Genomic DNA, 25,647 nt, shown 5'->3' with positions numbered 1-25,647 from the left:
TGAGGAGGCAGAGCACTGGATCTGGACTCACTGAATACATCCTGATAATCAGACAAATACTCAGGAACTTCCGAAGGAGTAGAGGAAGCAATAGACACCGGCGGGGAATCAGCATGAATTCCCTGACAGCCCCAACTTGACACAGACATTGCCTTCCAATCCAGGACTGGATTGTGGGTCTGTAACCATGGCAGACCCAAAACGACCAAATCATGCATTTTATGCAGAACAAGAAAACGAATCACCTCCCGATGTTCAGGAGTCATGCACATGGTCACCTGCGTCCAAAACTGCGGTTTATTTTCCGCCAATGGCGTAGCATCAATACCTCTAAGAGGAATAGGATTTACTAACGGTTCAAGAACAAAACCACAGCGCTTGGCAAATGACAGATCCATAAGACTCAGGGCGGCACCTGAATCCACAAACGCCATAACAGGGTAAGAAGACAAAGAGCAAATTAAAGTCACAGACAAAATAAATTTAGGTTGCAAATTACCAATGGCGACAGGACTAACAACCCTTGTTAGGCGTTTAGAGCATGCTGATATAACATGTGTAGAATCACCACAGTAAAAACACAACCCATTCTGACGTCTATGATTTTTCCGTTCATTTCTAGTCTGAATTCTATCACATTGCATTAAATCAGGTGTTTGTTCAGACAACACCACCAGAGGATTAGCGGTTTTGCGCTCCCGCAAACGCCGGTCAATTTGAATAGCAAGCGCCATAGAATCATTCAGACTTGTAGGAATGGGGAAACCCACCATCACATTCTTAATGGCTTCAGAAAGGCCATTTCTGAAATTTGCGGCCAGAGCACACTCATTCCACTGAGTAAGCACGGACCATTTCCGAAATTTTTGGCAATACACTTCAGCTTCATCCTGACCCTGAGAAATAGCCAGCAAGGCTTTTTCTGCCTGAATTTCAAGATTGGGTTCCTCGTAAAGCAATCCGAGCGCCAGAAAAAACGCATCAATATTCGCCAATGCCGGATCTCCTGGCGCTAGCGAGAAAGCCCAATCCTGAGGGTCGCCCCGTAAAAAAGAAATAACAATTTTAACTTGCTGAGCAGAATCTCCAGATGAACGGGGTCTCAGAGAAAGAAACAATTTACAATTATTCTTGAAATTCCTAAACCTAAATCGATCTCCAGAAAACAATTCCGGAATAGGTATTTTAGGTTCAGACATAGGACTACTGGTAACAAAATCTTGTATACCCTGCACACGAGCTGCCAGCTGGTCAACACTTGTAATCAAGGTCTGCACATTCATGTCTGCAGCAAGCACACGCCACTCAAAGGTAAAGGGGAGGAAGAGAAGGAAGGAAAAAAAACCTCAGAATTTCCTTTCTTATTATCCCACTTCTGCAATGCTTTAAACATTCAATATTGTCCTGGCATACTGTTATGACCCCAATGGCAGAGGGTCTCAGGAATAATGCTAAGTCAGTAAATACAGAAAACCAGCTCATAGGGCAGTGGTAACTGGGCTGACCATATAACTAATCCTAGCACCACAAATACCAGCAGCCGGGGAACGTTCCTACGTTGATCCTAGACGTCTCGCGCCAGCCGGAGAGCTAACTACCGCTAGAAGGGAAAAGAAAGACCTTTCTTGCCTCCAGAGGAAATACCCCAAAAAGTTGGATAGAAGCCCCCCACAAATAATAACGGTGAGGTAAGAGGAAAAGACAAACATAAGAATGAGCTAGGAATTTAGCAAAGAGAGGCCCACTAGCTAATAGCAGAATATAGAAAGATAACTTATATGGTCAGCAAAAAATCCTATCAAAAATATCCACACTGGAAATTCAAGAACCCCCGAACCGTCTAACGGCCCGGGGGGAGAACACCAGCCCCCTAGAGCTTCCAGCAAGGTCAGGAATCACATTTAGTACAAGCTGGACAAAAATGATAGCAAACAAATAACCCAAAAAACAAAGAAGCAAGACTTAGCTTAATTTAGCACGAACCAGAACCAGCAAACAGGAGCAAACAGAATGTGTCTGATAACACCGATGCCAGGCACTGGACTAAGGTTCCAGGAGGTTTATATAGCAACACCCCTGAAGTAACGACCCAGCTGGGTGCAGACAGAGGGAAGGAAATCCCAGAGTCATATCACTAGTAACCACTAGAGGGAGCCAAAAAAGTCTAATTCACAACAGTGCAGAGAGAAACTCAAGTCCACAACACTTGGTGCAAATATCAAATGCAGCTCATCAGTCTATAGGAAACTTCAGAGGAAAATGCAATCAAGCAGAAAGTCTATGAAGCACAGTTATTCTTGAGGATGCTTGACACGAATAAATCCTTGTCTTAGTCCAGGCACAGATAGATATGCTTATTAGGCAGTTCAAATAATCTCTTAGCTCAACCAGGGAGGCCTGGTTAATAGTCTCAGGTTATTGCAAAGCAGCAACAGCTTACATGACCAGCAAATGCAGATGGAAGTAAACACGAACAGCAGATGAAGGAGGATTACTGGAAACTTGTGTATGCAGCAGGAACTCAGAGCAGAGTAGCAGGATCACCACACAGATTCACAGGAGCAGGTGTATAGCCAGGGAGTAATCAGAGGTCAGGAGCTGGATGCAAGGCAGAATACTCTAGCATAGACTGAAGGCTGGGGTGGCGTTTTATAGCAGGAGACACAGTGCACATGAGACCAAAGACGCCATCTTGGAAAAGGGCAGTAATGTACAAAAGGTAAAAAATGTTCAGAGTCCTGACACTGCCATGTATAGCTTTGTGCTTCCCTGGTTTAGGCCTGTGTTTTCTGCTACTTAATAGTTTTGTGCTTTTGTGTTTCGGCCCCAGCTTGTTTATTGACGTTTCTCCTGCCTGATGATTTTGAACCTTTCCAGCCCTCTTGGTTTTGACTGGGCTCCCTGACTATCCTTGCCAGCTTGCGCCACCGAAAAACAGCTTAATATGTGGCCCTTGCCAAGGGGTCCCTGTGTAAGTCCAGATCCCTGTAGAGGGGATAAAAGGGTGAAAGCCAGGGTAATCTCAGGGCTCTGGGAAATGCAGTAGCTTGCGCCAAGCCTGTTCAAGGGTAACTATTTTTGAGCTGGTAGGCGACCACTGACATAGCCCCATTACAATAGCCATGGTATTCACCTGTGTGACTATTACATTAAAAAGGAGTAAACCATCTTGATGAACTAATCTTAAGCTATCGGCAAAACATTTGACTAGCCGACAGCAATTTCTCCCGAACCCCAGCTTAACTGAGCATTCAACAAAATGATAGGCCATTGACACACCAACTGTCCAATCCTTCCCTGCACCATAAACATCAAATGGTCAGCCGTAATTCTGTATATCGGGGACCTCTATTCTTAAGGTGCCCATAGAACTTTTATAGTTGTCAGCTAGTTTGAAAAAAAGGCTCCATACTTATGCACACTGAGTTTGGCCAAGAGTACATGTACAGGGAAATATGCAATTAACAGACACCTCTCTTGACAGCGTATCTTCTGGAAGAACAAAAGTCTAGAACATATTGAAATTCAACATGTCCAATCTTTCTCTTCACTGACATGACCTCAGGGACTTCTTCAATGTGTAACTGTAAGTGAGTGTCACTTGGCATCAATTTGAAGTCCTACCAATCTACTAAGACATTATGTGCTGGCTAATGTGGCACAAGTTTCTTAAAAAAAAATATAGTGTTTGATACAAGAGCCATATTTTTCAGTGGAGTTTAGGACAAAAGTTCAGGTAAAATAGAGACAGATGGTACATAGTGCTTTGTAATTAATGCATTGTTTAGGTGGGCTATTTGCATTTAACTAAGCATAGAACTGGTTTATTCAGATACTGGAGTCTTCCAAATACAAGTCTGATATTGATTCACTTCTTGTCTAGCAGGTTTCCACATCCACACTGAGTCCAGGCATTGTTATCACAGCCTTAGGATATTTTTTGACAGTCGATCATTTCCTAAGGAAGGCACATTTTGCTGGAAGAAAAGTCAGCATCTCATCGCTACGTATGTTACATGATGATAGCCATGGATCTTTAGAGATGTGGAGAGAACATAAGATATTTTGCCTGTGGCTCATCTCAGCCCACACAATATTTGGAACTTTATTCTGCTTGCATCATCCGAAATATAATGCAAAACTATAGTTTTTATGCTATTCACATAATCATGCCTCAATAGTCTGAGAATTTACACTGCTCAAAAAAATAAAGGGAACACTAAAATCCCACATCCTAGATATCACTGAATGAAATATTCCAGTTGTAAATATTTATTTATTCATTACATAGTAGAATGTGTTGAGAGCAATAAAACCTAAAAATTATCAACGTAAATCACAACTAATATCCCAAGGAGGTCTGGAGTTGGAATGATGCTCAAAATCAAAGTGGAAAATGAAGTTACAGGCCGATCCAACTTCAGTGGAAATGGCTCAAGACAAGGAAATGATGCTCAGTAGGGTGTGTGGCCTCCACATGCCTGTATGACCTCCCTACGCCTGGGCATGCTCCTGATGAGGCGGCAGATGGTTTCCTGAGGGATCTCCTCCCAGACCTGGCCTAAAGCATCCGCAAACTCCTGGACAGTGTAACGAACGGAAACGGAGGCACATGTGTAGAAGTTCACATTCGTATTTATTGAGGTTAAATATGGAACCACTAGACCACGGTCTGGGGGGCTCCGAAGGGGGCGTTACTGCGTGAGCCCCAGACACCCATAGTAAGTCCCCTCGAACAGGGACAGAATGGAATGCCTGGAGGACACGGGTGCTACCTTCAGTTAGACCCCGTACTCGTGGCGGTTGTCCCAGCGGAACAGATGGACCAGCAGGGTTAGCGGATGCTGAAGAGCTGATCGGAAGATACCGGGTGTTCGACTAGAAGCTGGTACCGGGAGTGCTGGCGTAGTCCGGAAGAGTGGCAGGCAGACTGGCAGGACTAGACAGGTCCAGTGTAGATAGTGTGGATGCAGTCCAGAATAACCGGGTAACAGGTAGCAGAGGATCTGTGGAGACAGACAGTGCAAGCGGAGTACTTGGCAGATACTTCAGAAACAGAAGCGCATGTAAACAGGAACCGGAAGTTAGCAACAGTGGATACTTGTTGCTCCGGTACCCACCCTATGGTGGAGGGACTAGAAATAGTAGCCAACACACGCTATTGGTTAGAGGTAACTTTTGGAAAATGCACGCTGTCTCTTAAGAGACCGGGAGTGAGCGCGTGTGCGACCTAAGAGCCCTGCCTGGGAACCTGCTGGCTGCATGCCAGGAAGCAGGAGAGGAAGGAGGGGCAGAGGCTGCATCCAGACAGCGTGGAGCCGGCACAGAGCAGGAGTCCCGACGGAGACCCCTTGGAGGTACAGGAAATGGACCGGGTGTAACAGACAGTCTGTGGTGCAACGTGACGTTGGTGGATGGTGCGAGACATGATGTCCCAGATGTGTTCAATAGGATTCAGGTCTGGGGAACGGACGGGCCAGTCCATAGCTTCGTGCAAAAGGAAAATAAAGAGCATGAACCGCACATCCCAAAATCATACGTTGATCTAAAGCCGCTAGGCAAAAATTTAAATACTGAACATGAGGTTTTCAGTTTAACATTCTGATCAGACTGTATGAAGCCCACTGCCCCTTCACGGCAAACCTCGTAGTGGGTCCTAACACCCTAACGGAGCGGAGCCGTGCGGCGACCACCGCCACAGCGGCCATGCACCAGCAGGGCGGACGGCCTGTTGCCCCACAGCACCCATGCTGCGAGACTGAGCCCCCAAGACTCCAGACCGCGCCGCCCCACCAGCACAAAGCCACAGCAACAATGGCCGCCACACAGCACCAGCACCAAAATGAAGGGAGCATTTAAACTCACCTTCCTCCAGCTCTTCAGTGAGAGCCAAAATGGGCTAGACCCCTTACTTTGCAGTCTCCTGCTAATTAAAATCACCTGAGCCAAATGGGAGGAGTGCTGGTCCAAAAAAAGAGACAAGTACATGCTATGTGCAAAAGGAAAATAAAGAGCATGAACTGCACATCCCAAAATCATACGTTGATCTAAAGCCGCTAGGCAAAAATTTAAATACTGAACATGAGGTTTTCAGTTTAACATTCTGATCAGACTGTATGAAGCCCACTGCCCCTTCACGGCAAACCTCGTAGTGGGTCCTGTTGTGAATTCTGTTTTTGGCTCCCTCTGGTGGCTACTGGTGGTACTGGCTTACTTTTGTCTTTTATTTCCAGTGCACCTGTTCCCATCAGGAATTGGGAGTTTCCTATTTAGTTTGGCTTCTCAGTCATTCTAGTGCCGGCAATCAATGTTACCAGAGCACCTCTGTTGCTTGCTACCTGCTCCAAGTCTGCAATTCAGCTAAGTTGGATCTTTTGTATTTTTTGTGTTTGTTTTGTCCAGCACGCATTTTTTCACTCTTGCTGCTGGAAGCTCTAGTGATCTGAAATTACTACTCCGGTGTCATGAGTTGATATCGGAGTTAAAGTAATTTCAGGATGGCTGATTAGGGTTTTGAGGTGACCGCGAAGTCCTCTTTTGTATTTTCTGCTATCTAGTCAGAGGGCCTCTCTTTGCTGAACCTATATTCATACTGCGTACGTGTTTTCCTCTTACCTAACCGTTATTATATGTGGGGGGCTACTATCACTTTTGGGGTTTCCCTGGAGGCAAGTCAGGTCTGTGTATTCCTCTACTAGGGGCAGCTAGATCTCCGGCTGGTGCGAGACGTCTAGGGATAAAACGTAGGCACGCCCCCCGGCTACTATTATTTGTGTGTTAGGTTCAGCATCGCGGTCATCTGAGATTCCATCTTCCTAGAGCTAGTCCGTTTTTGCCTAAGTCCCTGCCATTGGGAATCATGACAGTATTGCCGGCCATAATGTATTAAAGGTATTGGCTGAAGAAGGAGAGAAAAAAGAAGTTTCTGACACTTTTTTTTTTTTTACTCAGAAGTTCTGTCTAGCCATAATTTCAATCTGCTGCCTTTTTCTTTCCTCTTAACCCCTGAATGGCTCAGATCTCAGCTGTTGAGAAATGGATATCCAGAGTTTAGCTTCAAACCTGAATACTCTTGCTTCTAAAGTTCAAAATATCCAAGACTTTGTTATACATGCTCCTATGTCTGAACCCAAGATTCCTATACCTGAGTTTTTTTCTGGAGATAGATCTCGTTTTTTGAATTTTAAGCACAATTGTAAATTGTATCTTTCTCTGAGATCTCGCTCCGCTGGAAACCCCGCTCAGCAGGTTAAAATTGTTATTTCCTTGTTGCGGGGTGACCCCCAGAATTGGGCATTTGCATTGGCACCAGGGGATCCTGCGCTGCTCAATGTGGATGCGTTTTTTCTGGCACTGGGGTTGCTCTATGAGGAACCTAATTTGGAGATTCAGGCTGAAAAAGCCTTGATAGCCCTCTCTCAAGGGCATGATGAAGCTGAAATATATTGTCAAAAATTTCGAAAATGGTCTGTGCTTACTCAGTGGAATGAGTGCGCCCTGGCGGCGAATTTCAGAGAAGGTCTCTCTGACGCCGTTAAAGATGTCATGGTGGGGTTTCCTACGCCCACAGGTCTGAATGAATCCATGACTATGGCTATTCAGATTGATCGGCGTTTACGGGAGCGCAAACCTGTGCACCATTTGGCGGTGTCTTCTGAGCAGACTCCGGAGATTATGCAATGTGATAGAATTCTGTCCAGAAGTGAACGGCAGAATTATAGGCGTAAAAATGGGTTGTGCTTCTACTGTGGTGATTCTGCTCATGTTATATCAGCATGCTCTAAACGCACAAAAAAGGTTGATAAGTCTTTTGCAATTGGCACTTTACAGTCTAAGTTTATTTTGTCTGTAACTTTGATTTGTTCATTATCATCTATTACCGTGGATGCCTATGTGGATTCTGGCGCTTCCTTGAGTCTTATGGATTGGTCCTTTGCCAGGCGCTGTGGGTTTAGCCTAGAGCCTTCGGAAGTTCCTATCCCTTTGAAGGGTATCGACTCCACACCATTGGCTAGGAATAAACCACAATACTGGTCACAAGTGACTATGTGTATGACTCCTGACCATCGGGAGGTGATTCGCTTCCTTGTGTTGCATAACTTGCATGATGTCTTAGTGCTTGGATTGCCATGGTTGCAAACTCATAATCCAGCCCTTGACTGGAAAACAATGTCTGTGTTAAGCTGGGGATGTCAGGGGGCTCATGGGGAAGTACCTTTGGTTTCCATTGCTTCATCTACTCCCTCTGAAGTTCCGGCATTTTTGTCTGACTATTGTGATGTTTTTGAGGAGCCTAAACTTAGTTCTCTCCCCCCTCACAGGGATTGCGATTGTGCTATAGACTTAATTCCTGGCAGCAAGTTTCCTAAGGGTCGTTTGTTTAATCTGTCTGTGCCTGAGCATGCTGCTATGCGAGAGTATATTAAGGAGTCCTTGGAAAAGGGACATATCCGTCCATCCTCATCCCCTTTAGGAGCAGGTTTTTTTTTCGTGGGTAAAAAAGATGGCTCCCTGAGACCCTGCATTGATTATCGCCTGTTGAATAAGATTACAGTCAAATACCAGTATCCTTTGCCACTATTGACTGATTTATTTGCTCGTATTAAAGGGGCAAAGTGGTTCTCTAAGATTGATCTTCGGGGTGCGTATAATTTGGTGCGGATTAAGCAGGGAGATGAGTGGAAAACTGCATTTAATACGCCCGAGGGCCATTTTGAGTATTTGGTAATGCCTTTTGGTCTTTCTAATGCCCCTTCAGTCTTTCAGTCCTTTATGCACGATATTTTCCGTAAATATCTGGATAAATTTATGATTGTGTATTTGGATGATATTTTGATTTTTTCGGATGACTGGGAGTCGCATGTTCAACAGGTTAGGAAGGTTTTTCAGGTTTTGCGGGCCAATTCTTTGTTTGTAAAGGGTTCTAAGTGTATTTTTGGGGTTCAGAAGATTTCTTTTTTGGGGTACATTTTTTCCCCTTCTTCTATTGAGATGGATCCTGTCAAGGTTTGGGCCATTTGTGATTGGACGCAGCCTACTTCCCTGAAGAGTCTTCAGAAATTCTTGGGCTTTGCTAATTTCTATCGTCGATTTATAACTGGATTTTCAAGTGTTGCTAAGCCTCTGACTGATTTGACTAAGAAGGGTGCTGATGTTGCCAATTGGTCCTCTGCGGCTGTGGAGGCCTTTCGGGAGCTTAAGCGCCGCTTTTCTTCTGCCCCTGTGTTGCGCCAGCCTGATGTTTCGCTCCCTTTTCAGGTCGAGGTTGATGCTTCCGAGATTGAAGCGGGTGCGGTTTTGTCGCAGAGAAGTCCCGATTGCTCAGTGATAAGACCATGTGCATTCTTCTCTCGAAAGTTTTCGCCCGCCGAGCGAAATTATGATGTCGGTAATCGGGAGCTCTTGGCTATGAAGTGGGCATTTGAGGAGTGGCGTCATTGGCTTGAGGGTGCTAGACATCAGGTGGTGGTTTTGACTGATCACAAGAATCTGATTTACCTTGAGTCTGCCAGGCGTCTGAATCCTAGACAGGCGCGCTGGTCGTTGTTTTTCTCCCGGTTTAATTTTGTGGTTTCATACTTGCCGGGTTCGAAAAATGTGAAGGCAGATGCCCTTTCTAGGAGTTTTGAGCCTGACTCTTCTGGTGATTCTGAGCCTACGGGTATCCTTAAGGATGGGGTGATTTTGTCTGCTGTCTCCCCAGACTTGCGACGTGCTTTGCAGGAGTGGACCAGTAGAGTCATCTCGGAGGTTCATTCTTCTGTGTTAGCAGGCCACCCTGGAATCTTTGGTACCAGAGATTTGGTGGCCAGGTCCTTCTGGTGGCCTTCCCTGTCTCGGGATGTGCGTACTTTTGTACAGTCTTGTGATGTTTGTGCTCGGGCCAAGCCTTGCTGTTCTCGGGCTAGTGGATTGTTGTTGTCCTTGCCTATTCCGAAGAGGCCGTGGACGCACATCTCTATGGACTTTATCTCGGACCTCCCGGTTTCTCAGAAGATGTCCGTCATTTGGGTGGTGTGTGACCGTTTTTCTAAGATGGTTCATTTGCTACCCTTGCCCAAATTGCCTTCTTCATCGGAGTTGGTTCCTTTGTTTTTTCAGAATGTGGTTCGTTTACATGGTATCCCGGAAAACATCGTTTCTGACTGGGGATCTCAATTTGTGTCTAGGTTCTGGCGAGCGTTCTGTGCCAGGATGGGCATTGATTTATCTTTCTCGTCTGCTTTCCATCCTCAGACTAATGGCCAGACGGAGCGAACTAATCAGACCTTGGAGACTTATTTGAGGTGTTTTGTGTCTGCTGATCAGGATGATTGGGTCGCCTTTTTGCCGTTGGCAGAGTTTGCCCTTAATAATCGGGCCAGTTCTGCCACTCTGGTTTCTCCTTTCTTTTGCAATTCAGGGTTTCACCCTCTTTTTCATCTGGTCAGGTGGAATCTTCGGATTGCCCTGGAGTGGACACTGTGGTGGATAGACTGCACCGGATTTGGAGTCATGTGGTGGACAATTTGAAGTTGTCTCAGGAGAAGACTCAGCAGTTTGCTAATCGTCATCGTCGTGTGGGTCATCGTCTTCGTGTTGGGGACTTGGTGTGGTTATCTTCTCGTTTTGTCCCTATGAAGGTCTCTTCTCCTAAGTTTAAACCTCGGTTCATAGGTCCTTATAAGATTTTGGAGATTCTTAATCCTGTATCTTTTCGTTTGGACCTACCAGCATCTTTCGCCATTCATAATGTCTTCCATCGGTCGTTGTTGCGGAGGTACGAGGTGCCGGTTGTTCCTTCTGTTGAGCCTCCTGCTCCTGTGCTGGTGGAGGGTGAATTGGAGTATGTTGTGGAAAAGATTTTGGACTCTCGCGTTTCCAGACGGAGACTTCAATATTTGGTTAAATGGAAGGGATACGGGCAGGAAGATAATTCTTGGGTGACTGCCTCTGATGTTCATGCCTCTGATTTGGTCCGCGCCTTTCATAGGGCGCATCCAGATCGCCCTGGTGGTTCTCATGAGGGTTCGGTGCCCCCTCCTTAAGGGGGGGGTACTGTTGTGAATTCTGTTTTTGGCTCCCTCTGGTGGCTACTGGTGGTACTGGCTTACTTTTGTCTTTTATTTCCAGTGCACCTGTTCCCATCAGGAATTGGGAGTTACCTATTTAGTTTGGCTTCTCAGTCATTCTAGTGCCGGCAATCAATGTTACCAGAGCACCTCTGTTGCTTGCTACCTGCTCCAAGTCTGCAATTCAGCTAAGTTGGATCTTTTGTATTTTTTGTGTTTGTTTTGTCCAGCACGCATTTTTTCACTCTTGCTGCTGGAAGCTCTAGTGATCTGAAATTACTACTCCGGTGTCATGAGTTGATATCGGAGTTAAAGTAATTTCAGGATGGCTGATTAGGGTTTTGAGGTGACCGCGAAGTCCTCTTTTGTATTTTCTGCTATCTAGTCAGAGGGCCTCTCTTTGCTGAACCTATATTCATACTGCGTACGTGTTTTCCTCTTACCTAACCGTTATTATATGTGGGGGGCTACTATCACTTTGGGGGTTTCCCTGGAGGCAAGTCAGGTCTGTGTATTCCTCTACTAGGGGCAGCTAGATCTCCGGCTGGTGCGAGACGTCTAGGGATAAAACGTAGGCACGCCCCCCAGCTACTATTATTTGTGTGTTAGGTTCAGCATCGCGGTCATCTGAGATTCCATCTTCCTAGAGCTAGTCCGTTTTTGCCTAAGTCCCTGCCATTGGGAATCATGACAGGGTCCTAACACCCTAACGGAGCGGATTTTGGGATGTGCGGTTCATGCTCTTTATTTTCCTTTTGCACAGTCCATAGCTTCAATGCCTTCATCTTGCAGGAACTGCTGACACACTCCAGCCACATGAGGTCTGGCATTGTCCTGCATTAGGAGGAACCCAGGGCCAACTGCAGAGCATATGGTCTCACAATGGGTCTGAAGATCTCATCTCGGTACCTAATGGCAGTCAGGCTACCTCTGGCGAGCACATGGAGGGCTGTGTGGCCGTCCAAAAAAATGTCACCCCACACCATTACTGAGACACTGCCAAACCGGTCATGCTGAAGAATGTGGCAGGCAGCAGATCACTCTCCACGGCGTCTTCAGACACTGTTACATCTGTCACATTTGTTCAGTGTGAACCTGCTTTGATCTGTGAAAAGCACAGGGCACCAGTGGCGAATTTGCCAAATCTGGTGTTCTGTGGCAAATGCCAAGCATCTTGCAGGGTGTTGGGCTGTGAGCACAACCCCCATCTGTGGACTTCGGGCACTCAGACCATCCTCATGGAGATGTTTTCTAACCGTTTGTGCAGACACATGCACATTTGTGGCCTGCTGGAGGTCATTTTGCAGGGCTCTGGCAGTGCTCCTCCTGTTCCTCCTTGCAGAAAGGCTGAGGTAGCGGTCCTGCTGCTGGGCTGTTGCCCTCCTACGGCCCACTCCACATCTCTTGGTGCACTGTCCTGTCTCCTGGTAGCGTGTTATGACCCCAACGGCAGAGGGTCTCAGAGGTTATTACCAAGTCTGCACACACAAAAAACCAGCTCATAGGGCAGTGGTAACTAGGCTGACCGTATAACTGATCCTAGCACAACAAATAGCAGTAGCCGGGGAACGTAGCTACGTTGGTTCTAGACGTCTCGCGCCAGCCGGAGAACTAACTAACCCTAGAAGGGAAACAATAGACCTTTCTTGCCTCCAGAGAAAAGACCCCAAAAGTTGGATACAAGCCCCCAACAAATAATAACGGTGAGGTAAGAAGAAAAGACAAACATAAGAATGAACTAGGTTTTAGCAAAGAGAGGCCCACTGACTAATAGCAGAATATAGGAAGATGACTTATACGGTCAGCAAAAACCCTATCAAAATTTCCACGCTGAATATTCAAGAACCCCCGAACCGTCTAACGGCACGGGGGGAGAATATCAGCCCCCTAGAGCTTCCAGCAATATCAGGAATCACATTTAGTACAAGCTGGACAAAAATAAGAGCAATGCAAATAACCAAAAAATAAGGAAGCAGGACTTAGCTTATTTTGCAAAGAACCAGGACCAGCAGACAGGAGCAAACAGAAAGGAACTGATTACAATGATGCCAGGCACCAGACTGAGAATCCAGGGAGTTTAAATAGCAACACCCCTGGACTAACGAACCAGGTGGGTACCAAGCTAGGGAAAGAAAATCAAAGTGTCATGTCGCTAGTGACCACAAGAGGGAGCCAAAAAGTTCAATTCACAACAGTACCCCCCCCTTAAGGAGGGGTCACCGAACCCTCACCAAGACCACCAGGGCGATCAGGATGAGCAGCGTGAAAGGCACGAACCAAATCGGCCGCATGAACATCAGAGGCGACCACCCAGGAATTATCCTCCTGACCATAGCCCTTCCACTTGACCAGATACTGAAGCATCCGTCTGGAGAGACGAGAATCCAAGATCTTCTCCACTACGTACTCCAACTCGCCCTCAACCAACACCGGAGCAGGAGGCTCAACAGAAGGAACCACCGGAACAACGTACCGCCGCAACAAAGACCTATGGAACACGTTGTGAATGGCAAATGACACCGGAAGATCCAAGCGAAAGGACACTGGATTAAGGATTTCCAAAATCTTATAAGGACCGATGAAGCGAGGCTTAAATTTAGGAGAGGAGACCTTCATAGGAACAAACCGAGAAGACAGCCACACCAAATCCCCAACGCGAAGTCGGGGACCCACACCGCGGCGGCGGTTGGCAAAACGCTGAGCCTTCTCCTGTGACAACTTTAAGATGTCCACCACATGATTCCAAATCCGCTGCAACCTATCCACCACAGAATCTACCCCAGGACAGTCAGAGGGCTCAACATGTCCCGAGGAAAAACGAGGATGAAAACCAGAGTTGCAGAAAAATGGCGAAACCAAAGTAGCGGAACTAGCCCGATTATTAAGGGCAAACTCAGCCAATGGCAGGAAGGTCACCCAATCATCCTGATCTGCAGAAACGAAACACCTCAAATAAGCCTCTAGAGTCTGATTTGTTCGCTCAGTTTGGCCATTAGTCTGAGGATGAAAGGCAGATGAAAACGACAAATCAATGCCCATCTTAGCACAAAAGGATCGCCAGAACCTGGAAACAAACTGGGATCCTCTGTCAGACACGATATTCTCAGGAATGCCGTGCAAACGAACCACATTCTGAAAGAATAAAGGAACCAGATCGGAAGAGCAAGGCAGCTTAGGCAAGGACACCAAATGGACCATCTTGGAAAAACGATCACATACCACCCAGATGACAGACATGCCCTGAGACACCGGAAGATCTGAAATGAAATCCATGGAAATGTGTGTCCAAGGCCTCTTCGGGACAGGCAAGGGCAAGAGCAACCCGCTGGCACGAGAACAGCAAGGCTTAGCTCGAGCACAAGTCCCACAGGACTGCACAAACGACCGCACATCCCTTGACAAGGAAGGCCACCAAAAGGACCTAGCCACCAAATCTCTGGTGCCAAAAATCCCCGGATGCCCTGCCAACACCGAGGAATGAACCTCAGAAATGACTCTGCTGGTCCATTTATCAGGAACAAACTGTCTGTCGGGTGGACAAGAGTCAGGTCTACCAGCCTGAAATCTCTGCAACACACGTCGCAAATCCGGAGAAATGGCCGACAAGATAACTCCCTCTTTAAGAATACCAGCTGGCTCTGAGACTCCAGGAGAGTCAGGCACAAAGCTCCTAGAAAGAGCATCAGCCTTCACATTCTTTGAACCCGGTAGGTACGAGACCACAAGGTCAAAACGGGAGAAAAACAATGACCAACGGGCCTGTCTAGGATTCAGGCGTTTAGCAGACTCAAGATACATCAGATTTTTGTGATCAGTCAAGACCACCACACGATGCTTAGCACCCTCGAGCCAATGACGCCACTCCTCAAATGCCCACTTCATGGCCAACAACTCCCGATTGCCAACATCATAGTTCCGCTCAGCAGGCGAAAACTTCCTAGAAAAAAAAGCACATGGTCTCATTATAGAGCAACCAGGGTCTCTCTGTGACAAAACGGCCCCTGCACCGATCTCAGAAGCATCCACTTCAACCTGAAAGGGAAGTGAGACATCAGGCTGACTCAAAACAGGCGCCGAAGTAAACCGGCGCTTCAGCTCTTGGAAAGCTTCCACGGCTGCAGGAGCCCAGTTAGCAACATCAGAACCTTTCTTGGTCATATCCATCAAAGGTTTAACAACGCTAGAAAAGTTAGCGATAAAACAACGGTAGAAGTTAGCAAAACCCAAGAACTTCTGAAGACTCTTAACTGACGTGGGTTGAGTCCAATCATGAATAGCTCGGACCTTGACTGGGTCCATCTCCACCGCAGAAGGGGAGAAAATAAAACCCAAAAAGGGAACCTTCTGCACTCCAAAGAGACACTTTGAGCCCTTAACAAACAAAGCATTCTCACGCAAAACCTGAAACACCATCCTGACCTGCTTTACATGGGAGTCCCAATCATCAGAAAAAAACAGAATATCATCCAGATAAACGATCATAAATTTATCCAGATACTTCCGGAAAATATCATGCATAAAGGACTGAAACACTGAAGGGGCATTAGAGAGCCCAAAAGGCATCACCAAGTACTCAAAATGACCTTCGGGCGTATTAAATGCAGTTTTCCATTCATCTCCCTGCTTAATGCGCACAAGGTTGTACGCACCACGAAGATCTATCTTGGTGAACCACTTGGCACCCTTAATCCGGGCAAACAAGTCCGACAACAGAGGCAAAGGATACTGAAATTTAACAGTGATTTTATTCAGAAGCCGATAGTCTATACAAGGTCTCAAAGATCCGTCCTTCTTGGCCACAAAAAAGAATCCCGCACCAAGAGGGGAAGAGGATGGACGAATATGCCCCTTCTCCAGAGACTCCTTGATATACGAACGCATTGCGGTATGCTCAGGTACAGACAGATTAAATAATCTTCCCTTAGGAAATTTACTACCCGGAATCAAATCTATAGCGCAGTCACAGTCCCTATGAGGAGGAAGAGCACTGGACCTGGACTCGCTGAATACATCCTGATAATCAGACAAATACTCAGGAACTTCCGAAGGAGTAGAGGAAGCAATAGACACCGGCGGGGAATCGCCATGAATTCCCTGACAGCCCCAACTTGACACAGACATTGCCTTCCAATCCAAAACTGGATTATGGGTCTGTAACCATGGTAGACCCAAAACGACCAAATCATGCATTTTATGCAGAACCAGAAAACGAATCACCTCCCGATGTTCAGGAGTCATGCACATGGTTACCTGTGTCCAAAACTGCGGCTTATTTTCCGCCAATGGCGTAGCATCAATACCTCTAAGAGGGATAGGATTTACCAACGGCTCAAGAACAAAACCACAGCGTTTGGCAAATGAAAAATCCATAAGACTCAGGGCAGCACCTGAATCCACAAACGCCATAACAGGGTAGGAAGACAATGAGCAAATTAAAGTCACAGACAAAATAAATTTAGGTTGCAAATTACCAATGGCGACAGGACTAACCACCTTTGTTAAGCGTTTAGAGCATGCTGATATAACATGTGTAGGATCACCACAGTAAAAACACAACCCATTCTGACGTCTATGATTTTTCCGTTCATTTCTAGTCTGAATTCTACCACATTGCATTAAATCAGGTGTTTGTTCGGACAACACCACCAGAGGATTAGCGGCTTTGCGCTCCCGCAAACGCCGGTCAATTTGAATAGCCAGCGCCATGGAATCATTCAGACTTGTAGGAATGGAGAAACCCACCATCACATTCTTAATGGCTTCAGAAAGGCCATTTCTGAAATTTGCGGCCAGAGCACACTCATTCCACTGAGTAAGCACGGACCATTTCCGAAATTTTTGGCAATACACTTCAGCTTCATCCTGGCCCTGAGAGATAGCCAGCAAAGCTTTTTCTGCCTGAATTTCAAGATTGGGCTCCTCGTAAAGCAACCCGAGCGCCAGAAAAACGCATCAATATTTGCCAATGCCGGATCTCCTGGCGCTAACGAGAAGGCCCAATCCTGAGGGTCGACCCGCAAGAAAGAGATAACAATTTTTACTTGCTGAGCTGAGTCTCCAGACGAACGAGGTCTCAGAGATAGAAACAATTTACAATTATTCCTGAAATTCCTAAACTTAAATCGGTCTCCAGAGAACAGTTCAGGAACAGGTATTTTAGGTTCTGACATAGGACTACAAGTAACAAAATCTTGAATGCCCTGCACACGAGCAGCAAGCTGATCCACACTAGTAATCAAAGTCTGGACATTCATGTCTGCAGCAAGCTCAAGCCACTCAGAGATAAAGGGGAGGAAGAAAGGAAAAAAAAAACCTCAGAATTTCCTTTCTTATAATCCCACTTCTGCAATGCATTAAGTATTACTTTTGGCCTGGCATACTGTTGTGACCCCAATGGCAGAGGGTCTCAGAGGTTATTACCAAGTCTGCACACACAAAAAACCAGCTCATAGGGCAGTGGTAACTAGGCTGACCGTATAACTGATCCTAGCACAACAAATAGCAGTAGCCGGGGAACGTACCTACATTGGTTCTAGACGTCTCGCGCCAGCCGGAGAACTAACTAACCCTAGAAGGGAAACAATAGACCTTTCTTGCCTCCAGAGAAAAGACCCCAAAAGTTGGATACAAGCCCCCAACAAATAATAACGGTGAGGTAAGAAGAAAAGACAAACGTAAGAATGAACTAGGTTTTAGCAAAGAGAGGCCCACTGACTAATAGCAGAATATAGGAAGATGACTTATACGGTGAGCAAAAACCCTATCAAAATTTCCACGCTGAATATTCAAGAACCCCCGAACCGTCTAACGGCACGGGGGGAGAATATCAGCCCCCTAGAGTTTCCAGCAATATCAGGAATCACATTTAGTACAAGCTGGACAAAAATAAGAGCAATGCAAATAACCAAAAAATAAGGAAGCAGGACTTAGCTTATTTTGCAAAGAACCAGGACCAGCAGACAGGAGCAAACAGAAAGGAACTGATTACAACGATGCCAGGTGTTGTGAATTAGACTTCTTGGCTCCCTCTGGTGGTTATTAGTGATATTACTCTGGGATTTTCTTTCCTCAGTTTGCACCCACATGGGTCGTTAGTCCAGGGGTGTTGCTATATAAACCTCCTGGATCCTTAGTCCAGTGCCTGGCATCGTTGTAATCAGATCCTTTTTGTTTGCTCCTATCTGCTGGTCCTGGTTCGTGCAAAATTAAGCTAAGTCCTGCTTCTTTGTTTTTTGGGTTATTTGCTTGCTCTCATTTTTGTCCAGCTTGTACTAAATGTGATTCCTGACCTTGCTGGAAGCTCTAGGGGGCTGGTGTTCTCCCCCCGGGCCGTTAGATGGTTCGGGGGTTCTTGAATATCCAGCGTGCATATTTTTGATAGGGTTTTTGCTGACCATATAAGTTATCTTACTATATTCTGCTATTAGCTAGTGGGCCTCTCTTTGCTAAATACCTAGCTCATCCTTACGTTTGTCTTTTCCTCTTACCTCACCGTTATTATTTGTTGGGGGCTTGTATCCAACTTTTGGGGTCTTTTCTCTGGAGGCAAGTAAGGTCTTTCTTTTCCCTTCTAGGCTTAGTTAGTTCTCCGGCTGGCGCGAGACGTCTAGAATCAACGTAGGCACGTTCCCCGGCTGCTGTTATTTGTGGTGCTAGGATTAGATATATGGTCAGATCAGTTACCACTGCCCTATGAGCTGGTTTTTGTGTTTGCAGACTTAGAAACTATTTCTGAGACCCTCTGCCATTGGGGTCATAATAGTATGCCAGGCCAACATTGAATGTTTATTGCATTGCAGAAGTGGGATAATAAGAAAGGAAATTCTGAGTTTTTTTTTTTTTTTCCTCTCTTCCTCCTCTTTACCTTTGAGTGGCTTGTGCTTGCTACAGACATGAATGTGCAGACCTTGATTACAAGTGTAGACCAGCTTGCTGCTCGTGTGCAGGGCATACAAGATTTTGTTACCAGTAGTCCAATGTCTGAACCTAAAATACCTATTCCTGAACTGTTTTCTGGAGACCGATTTAGGTTTAGGAATTTCAGGAACAATTGTAAATTGTTTCTTTCTCTGAGACCCCGTTCATCTGGAGATCCAGCTCAGCAAGTGAAAATTGTTATCTCGTTTTTACGGGGCGACCCTCAGGATTGGGCTTTTTCGCTAGCGCCAGGAGATCCGGCATTGGCAAATATTGATGCGTTTTTTCTGGCGCTCGGATTGCTTTACGAGGAACCCAATCTTGAAGTTCAGGCAGAAAATGCCTTGCTGGCTATTTCTCAGGGCCAGGATGAAGCTGAAGTGTATTGCCAAAAATTTCGGAAATGGTCCGTGCTTACTCAGTGAAATGAGTGTGCTCTGGCCGCAAATTTCAGAAATGGCCTTTCTGAAGCCATTAAGAATGTGATGGTGGGTTTCCCCATTCCTACAAGTCTGAATGATTCTATGGCGCTGGCTATTCAAATTGACCGGCGTTTGCGGGAGCGCAAAACCGCTAATCCTCTGGTGGTGTTGTCTGAACAAACATCTGATTTAATGCAATGTGATAGAATTCAGACTAGAAATGTGCGGAAAAATCATAGACGTCAGAATGGGTTATGTTTTTACTGTGGTGATTCTACACATGTTATATCAGCATGCTCTAAACGCCTAACAAGGGTTGTCAGTCCTGTCGCCATTGGTAATTTGCAACCTAAATTTATTTTGTCTGTGACTTTAATTTGCTCATTGTCTTCTTACCCTGTTATGGCGTTTGTGGATTCAGGTGCTGCCCTGAGTCTTATGGATCTGTCATTTGCCAAGCGCTGTGGTTTTGTTCTTGAACCGTTGGTAAATCCTATTCCTCTTAGAGGTATTGATGCTACGCCATTGGCGGAAAATAAACCGCAGTTTTGGACGCAGGTAACCATGTGCATGACTCCTGAACATCGGGAGGTGATTCGTTTTTTTGTTCTGCATAAAATGCATGATTTGGTCGTTTTGGGTCTGCCATGGTTACAGACCCACAATCCAGTCTTGGATTGGAAGGCAATGTCTGTGTCAAGTTGGGGCTGTCAGGGAATTCATGCTGATTCCCCGCCGGTGTCTATTGCTTCCTCTACTCCTTCGGAAGTTCCTGAGTATTTGTCTGATTATCAGGATGTATTCAGCGAGTCCAGATCCAGTGCTCTGCCTCCTCATAGGGACTGTGACTGCGCCATAGATTTGATTCCAGGTAGTAAATTTCCTAAGGGAAGATTATTTAATCTGTCTGTACCTGAGCATGCCGCAATGCGTTCGTATATCAAGGAGTCTCTGGAGAAGGGGCATATCCGTCCATCCTCTTCCCCTCTTGGTGCGGGATTCTTTTTTGTGGCCAAGAAGGACGGATCTTTGAGACCTTGTATTGACTATCGGCTTTTGAATAAAATCACTGTTAAATTTCAGTATCCTTTGCCTCTGTTGTCGGACTTGTTTGCCCGGATTAAAGGTGCCAAGTGGTTCACCAAGATAGATCTTCGTGGTGCGTACAACCTTGTGCGCATTAAGCAAGGAGATGAATGGAAGACTGCATTTAATACGCCCGAAGGTCATTTTGAGTACTTGGTGATGCCTTTTGGGCTCTCTAATGCGCCCTCAGTGTTTCAGTCCTTTATGCATGATATTTTCCGGAAGTATCTGGATAAATTTATGATTGTTTATCTGGATGATATTCTGGTTTTCTCTGAAGATTGGGACTCACATGTGGAGCAGGTCAGGATGGTGTTTCAGGTTTTGCGTGAGAATGCTTTGTTTGTTAAGGGCTCAAAGTGTCTCTTTGGAGTACAGAAGGTTCCCTTTTTGGGGTTTATTTTTTCCCCTTCTGCTGTGGAGATGGACCCAGTCAAGGTCCGAGCTATTCATGATTGGACTCAACCCACGTCAGTTAAGAGTCTTCAGAAGTTCTTGGGTTTTGCTAACTTCTACCGTCGTTATATCGCTAATTTTTCTAGCGTTGTTAAACCTTTGACGGATATGACCAAGAAAGGTTCTGATGTTGCTAACTGGGCTCCTGCAGCCGTGGAGGCGTTCCAGGAGTTGAAGCGCCGGTTTACTTCGGCGCCTGTTTTGTGCCAGCCTGATGTCTCACTTCCCTTTCAGGTCGAAGTGGATGCTTCTGAGATTGGGGCAGGGGCCGTTTTGTCACAGAGAGGCCCTGGTTGCTCGGTAATGAGACCATGTGCTTTCTTCTCCAGGAAGTTTTCGCCTGCTGAGCGGAATTATGATGTTGGCAATCGGGAGTTGCTGGCCATGAAGTGGGCATTTGAGGAGTGGCGTCATTGGCTCGAGGGTGCTAAGCATCGTGTGGTGATCTTGACTGATCACAAAAATCTGATGTATCTCGAGTCTGCTAAACGCCTGAATCCTAGACAGGCCCGCTGGTCATTGTTTTTCTCCCGTTTTGACTTTGTGGTCTCGTATTTACCAGGTTCAAAGAATGTGAAGGCTGATGCTCTTTCAAGGAGCTTTGTGCCTGACTCTCCTGGAGTCGCAGAACCAGTTGGTATTCTTAAAGAGGGAGTTATCTTGTCAGCCATTTCTCCTGATTTGAGACGCGTGTTGCAGAGATTTCAGGCTGGTAGACCTGACTCTTGTCCACCTGACAGACTGTTTGTTCCTGATAGGTGGACCAGCAGAGTCATTTCCGAGGTTCATTCCTCGGTGTTGGCAGGTCATCCGGGAATTTTTGGCACCAGAGATCTGGTGGCTAGGTCCTTTTGGTGGCCTTCCTTGTCACGGGATGTGCGGTCATTTGTGCAGTCCTGTGGGACTTGTGCTCGAGCTAAGCCTTGCTGTTCTCGTGCCAGCGGGTTGCTCTTGCCCTTGCCTGTCCCGAAGAGGCCTTGGACACACATTTCCATGGATTTCATTTCTGATCTCCCGGTGTCTCAGGGCATGTCTGTCATCTGGGTGGTATGTGATCGCTTTTCCAAAATGGTCCATTTGGTGCCTTTGCCTAAGCTGCCCTCCTCTTCCGATCTGGTTCCTGTGTTCTTTCAGAATGTGGTTCGTTTACACGGCATTCCTGAGAATATTGTGTCTGACAGAGGATCCCAGTTTGTTTCCAGGTTCTGGCGATCCTTTTGTGCTAGGATGGGCATTGAGTTGTCGTTTTCGTCTGCCTTTCATCCTCAGACTAATGGACAAACGGAGCGATCTAATCAGACTCTGGAGGCTTATTTGAGGTGTTTTGTTTCGGCAGATCAGGATGATTGGGTGACCTTCTTGCCGTTGGCTGAGTTTGCCCTTAATAACCGGGCTAGTTCCGCTACTTTGGTTTCGCCATTTTTCTGCAACTCTGGTTTCCATCCTCGTTTTTCCTCGGGACATGTGGAGCCTTCTGACTGTCCTGGGGTAGATTCTGTGGTGGATAGGTTGCAGCAGATCTGGAATCATGTGGTGGACAACTTAAAGTTGTCACAGGAGAAGGCTCAGCGTTTTGCCAACCGCCGCCGCGGTGTGGGTCCCCGACTTCGTATTGGGGATTTGGTATGGCTGTCTTCTCGATTTGTTCCTATGAAGGTCTCCTCTCCTAAATTTAAGCTTCGCTTCATCGGTCCTTACAAGATATGGGAAATCCTTAATCCTGTGTCCTTTTGCTTGGATCTTCCGGTGTCGTTTGCCATTCACAACGTGTTCCATAGGTCCTTGTTGCGGCGGTACGTTGTACCTGTGGTTCCTTCTGTTGAGCCTCCTGCTCCGGTGTTGGTTGGGGGCGAGTTGGAGTACGTGGTGGAGAAGATCTTGGATTCTCGTCTCTCCAGACGGAGGCTTCAGTATCTGGTCAAGTGGAAGGGCTATGGTCAGGAGGATAATTCCTGGGTGGTTGCCTCTGATGTGCATGCGGCCGATTTAGTTCGTGCCTTTCACGCTGCTCATCCTGATCGCCCTGGTGGTCTTGGTGAGGGTTCGGTGACCCCTCCTTAAGGGGGGGTACTGTTGTGAATTAGACTTCTTGGCTCCCTCTGGTGGTTATTAGTGATATTACTCTGGGATTTTCTTTCCTCAGTTTGCACCCACCTGGGTCGTTAGTCCAGGGGTGTTGCTATATAAACCTCCTGGATCCTTAGTCCAGTGCCTGGCATCGTTGTAATCAGATCCTTTTTGTTTGCTCCTATCTGCTGGTCCTGGTTCGTGCAAAATTAAGCTAAGTCCTGCTTCTTTGTTTTTTGGGTTATTTGCTTGCTCTCATTTTTGTCCAGCTTGTACTAAATGTGATTCCTGACCTTGCTGGAAGCTCTAGGGGGCTGGTGTTCTCCCCCCGGGCCGTTAGACGGTTCGGGGGTTCTTGAATATCTAGCGTGGATATTTTTGATAGGGTTTTTGCTGACCATATAAGTTATCTTACTATATTCTGCTATTAGCTAGTGGGCCTCTCTTTGCTAAATACCTAGCTCATCCTTACGTTTGTCTTTTCCTCTTACCTCACCGTTATTATTTGTTGGGGGCTTGTATCCAACTTTTGGGGTCTTTTCTCTGGAGGCAAGTAAGGTCTTTCTTTTCCCTTCTAGGGTTAGTTAGTTCTCCGGCTGGCGCGAGACGTCTAGAATCAACATAGGCACGGTCCCCGGCTGCTGTTATTTGTGGTGCTAGGATTAGATATATGGTCAGATCAGTTACCACTGCCCTATGAGCTGGTTTTTGTGTTTGCAGACTTAGAAACTATTTCTGAGACCCTCTGCCATTGGGGTCATAACAGCCAGGCACCAGACTGAGAATCCAGGGAGTTTAAATAGCAACACCCCTGGACTAACGAACCAGGTGGGTACCAAGCTGGGGAAAGAAATTCAAAGTGTCATGTCGCTAGTGACCACAAGAGGGAGCCAAAAAGTTCAATTCACAACAGTAGCGCCTCCAGCCTCTGGACACTACGCTGACAGACACAGCAAACCTTCTTGCCACAGCTTGCATTGATGTGCCATCCTGGGTGAGCTGCACTATCTGAGCCACTGGTGTGGGTTGTAGAGTCCGTCTCATGCTACCACGAGTGTGAAAGCACAACCAACATTCAAAAGTGACCAAAACATCAACCAGAGAGCATTGGTACTGAGATGTGGTCTGTGGTCCCCACCTGCAGAACCACTCCTTTATTGAGTGTGTCTTGATAATTGCCAATAATTTCCATCTGTTGTCTATTCCATTTGCACAACAGCATGTGAAATTGATTGTCAATCAGTGTTGCTTCCTAAGTGGACAGTTTGATTTCAGAGAAGTTTGATTTATTTGGAGTCATATTCTGTTGTTTAAGTGTTCCCTTTATTTTTTTGAGCAGTGTATAATGTGTGAAATAAGTATTGATCATATCACCAATGTTCTAAATATATATTTTTCTAAAGGTGCTATTAACGTGAAATTCTCACCTGATGTCAGTAACAACCCATTCAATCCACACAGGCAAAGAAATCAAACCATAGATGTCCATAAATTAATTTCAATTTTGGTATCCTCTGACCAGACTATATTTTCCCAGTATTTCACAGGGATGTGGAGCAAATTTTAATCACGCTTGAACATGCTTTTTGTTCAGCAATGGAGTCTTGCGTGGTGAACGTGCATATTTTCATTGAAACAGTTGTATCTGCTAATTCCAGATCTTCCTGTACTTCTCCACAGGTGGTCCTTGGTTCTTGGACAACTCTTCTGATAACTCTTTTCACTCATCTGTCTGAAATCTTATGGGGAGCACCTGGTCGTGGCCAATTTATGATGAAATTATGTTCTTTCCACTACAGGATTATGACCCCAACAGTGCTCACTGGAACCTTCAGTAGTTTATAAACTCTTCTTTAACCAATTCCAACAAAAAGGTTGGAAAAGTCTTGAGACCACTCACTAATTTTACCCATCATGACATGTTTCTTGTGTGGCAATTGTGTGTTTCATTGTGTGTGTAATAAGACATCTTTTTATAGACCATAAGTGGAACCAGCTGATATTATTTTTCACTAAGTGGCAGGATTGCTTTCTAATTACTGTTAGAGTTCAGCTGTTTGGGATCGTAACAAAATGAAAATTTCAGATTGTAGAGATTATCGTTAATGTATGTGATGAAATCCATAACTTCCTCCTGCTTCCCTTTCCAGAAAAACAGGAGGTCGTCGATGTAGCGATTATACCACTGTATATTGCCAATGTGTCTGTTGGTGTCACTAAAAATTAATTTCTCTTCCCAGACTCCCATTATAATGTTAGCAAGAGAGGGTGTTCTTTATGTGTTCAATATTTTTTGTGTTAAATATTTTTGCCCTGTGTCATTTCTCATTATTACATATAACTTAATTCATGGACATCTATGGTTTGATTGTTTTGCCTTTTGTGGATTGAATGGGTTGTTACCAATCTCTGTTCAGAATTTCATGTCAATAGCACCTTTAGAAAGGTCCACGCAGAGGACATTGAGACTCCTGCTCTCGAGATCGGTAACCCCCAGCATCATGCATGTATCATCTATCTAGTAGATAAGTGATAAATATTGTTTATGGAGCAACCCTTGAAAGTCTTACTGTAAGGGCTTGGGCAGACAGCGGTAGATTCTCGCTTCCGAGAGAATTGGGCAGATTATGCAAATGGCACTCTGATCA

Source organism: Ranitomeya variabilis, chromosome 2 (genome assembly GCF_051348905.1).
Source record: "Ranitomeya variabilis isolate aRanVar5 chromosome 2, aRanVar5.hap1, whole genome shotgun sequence".
In the NCBI taxonomy this organism is placed as follows: domain Eukaryota; kingdom Metazoa; phylum Chordata; class Amphibia; order Anura; family Dendrobatidae; genus Ranitomeya; species Ranitomeya variabilis.
This window is presented reverse-complemented; position numbering follows the sequence as displayed.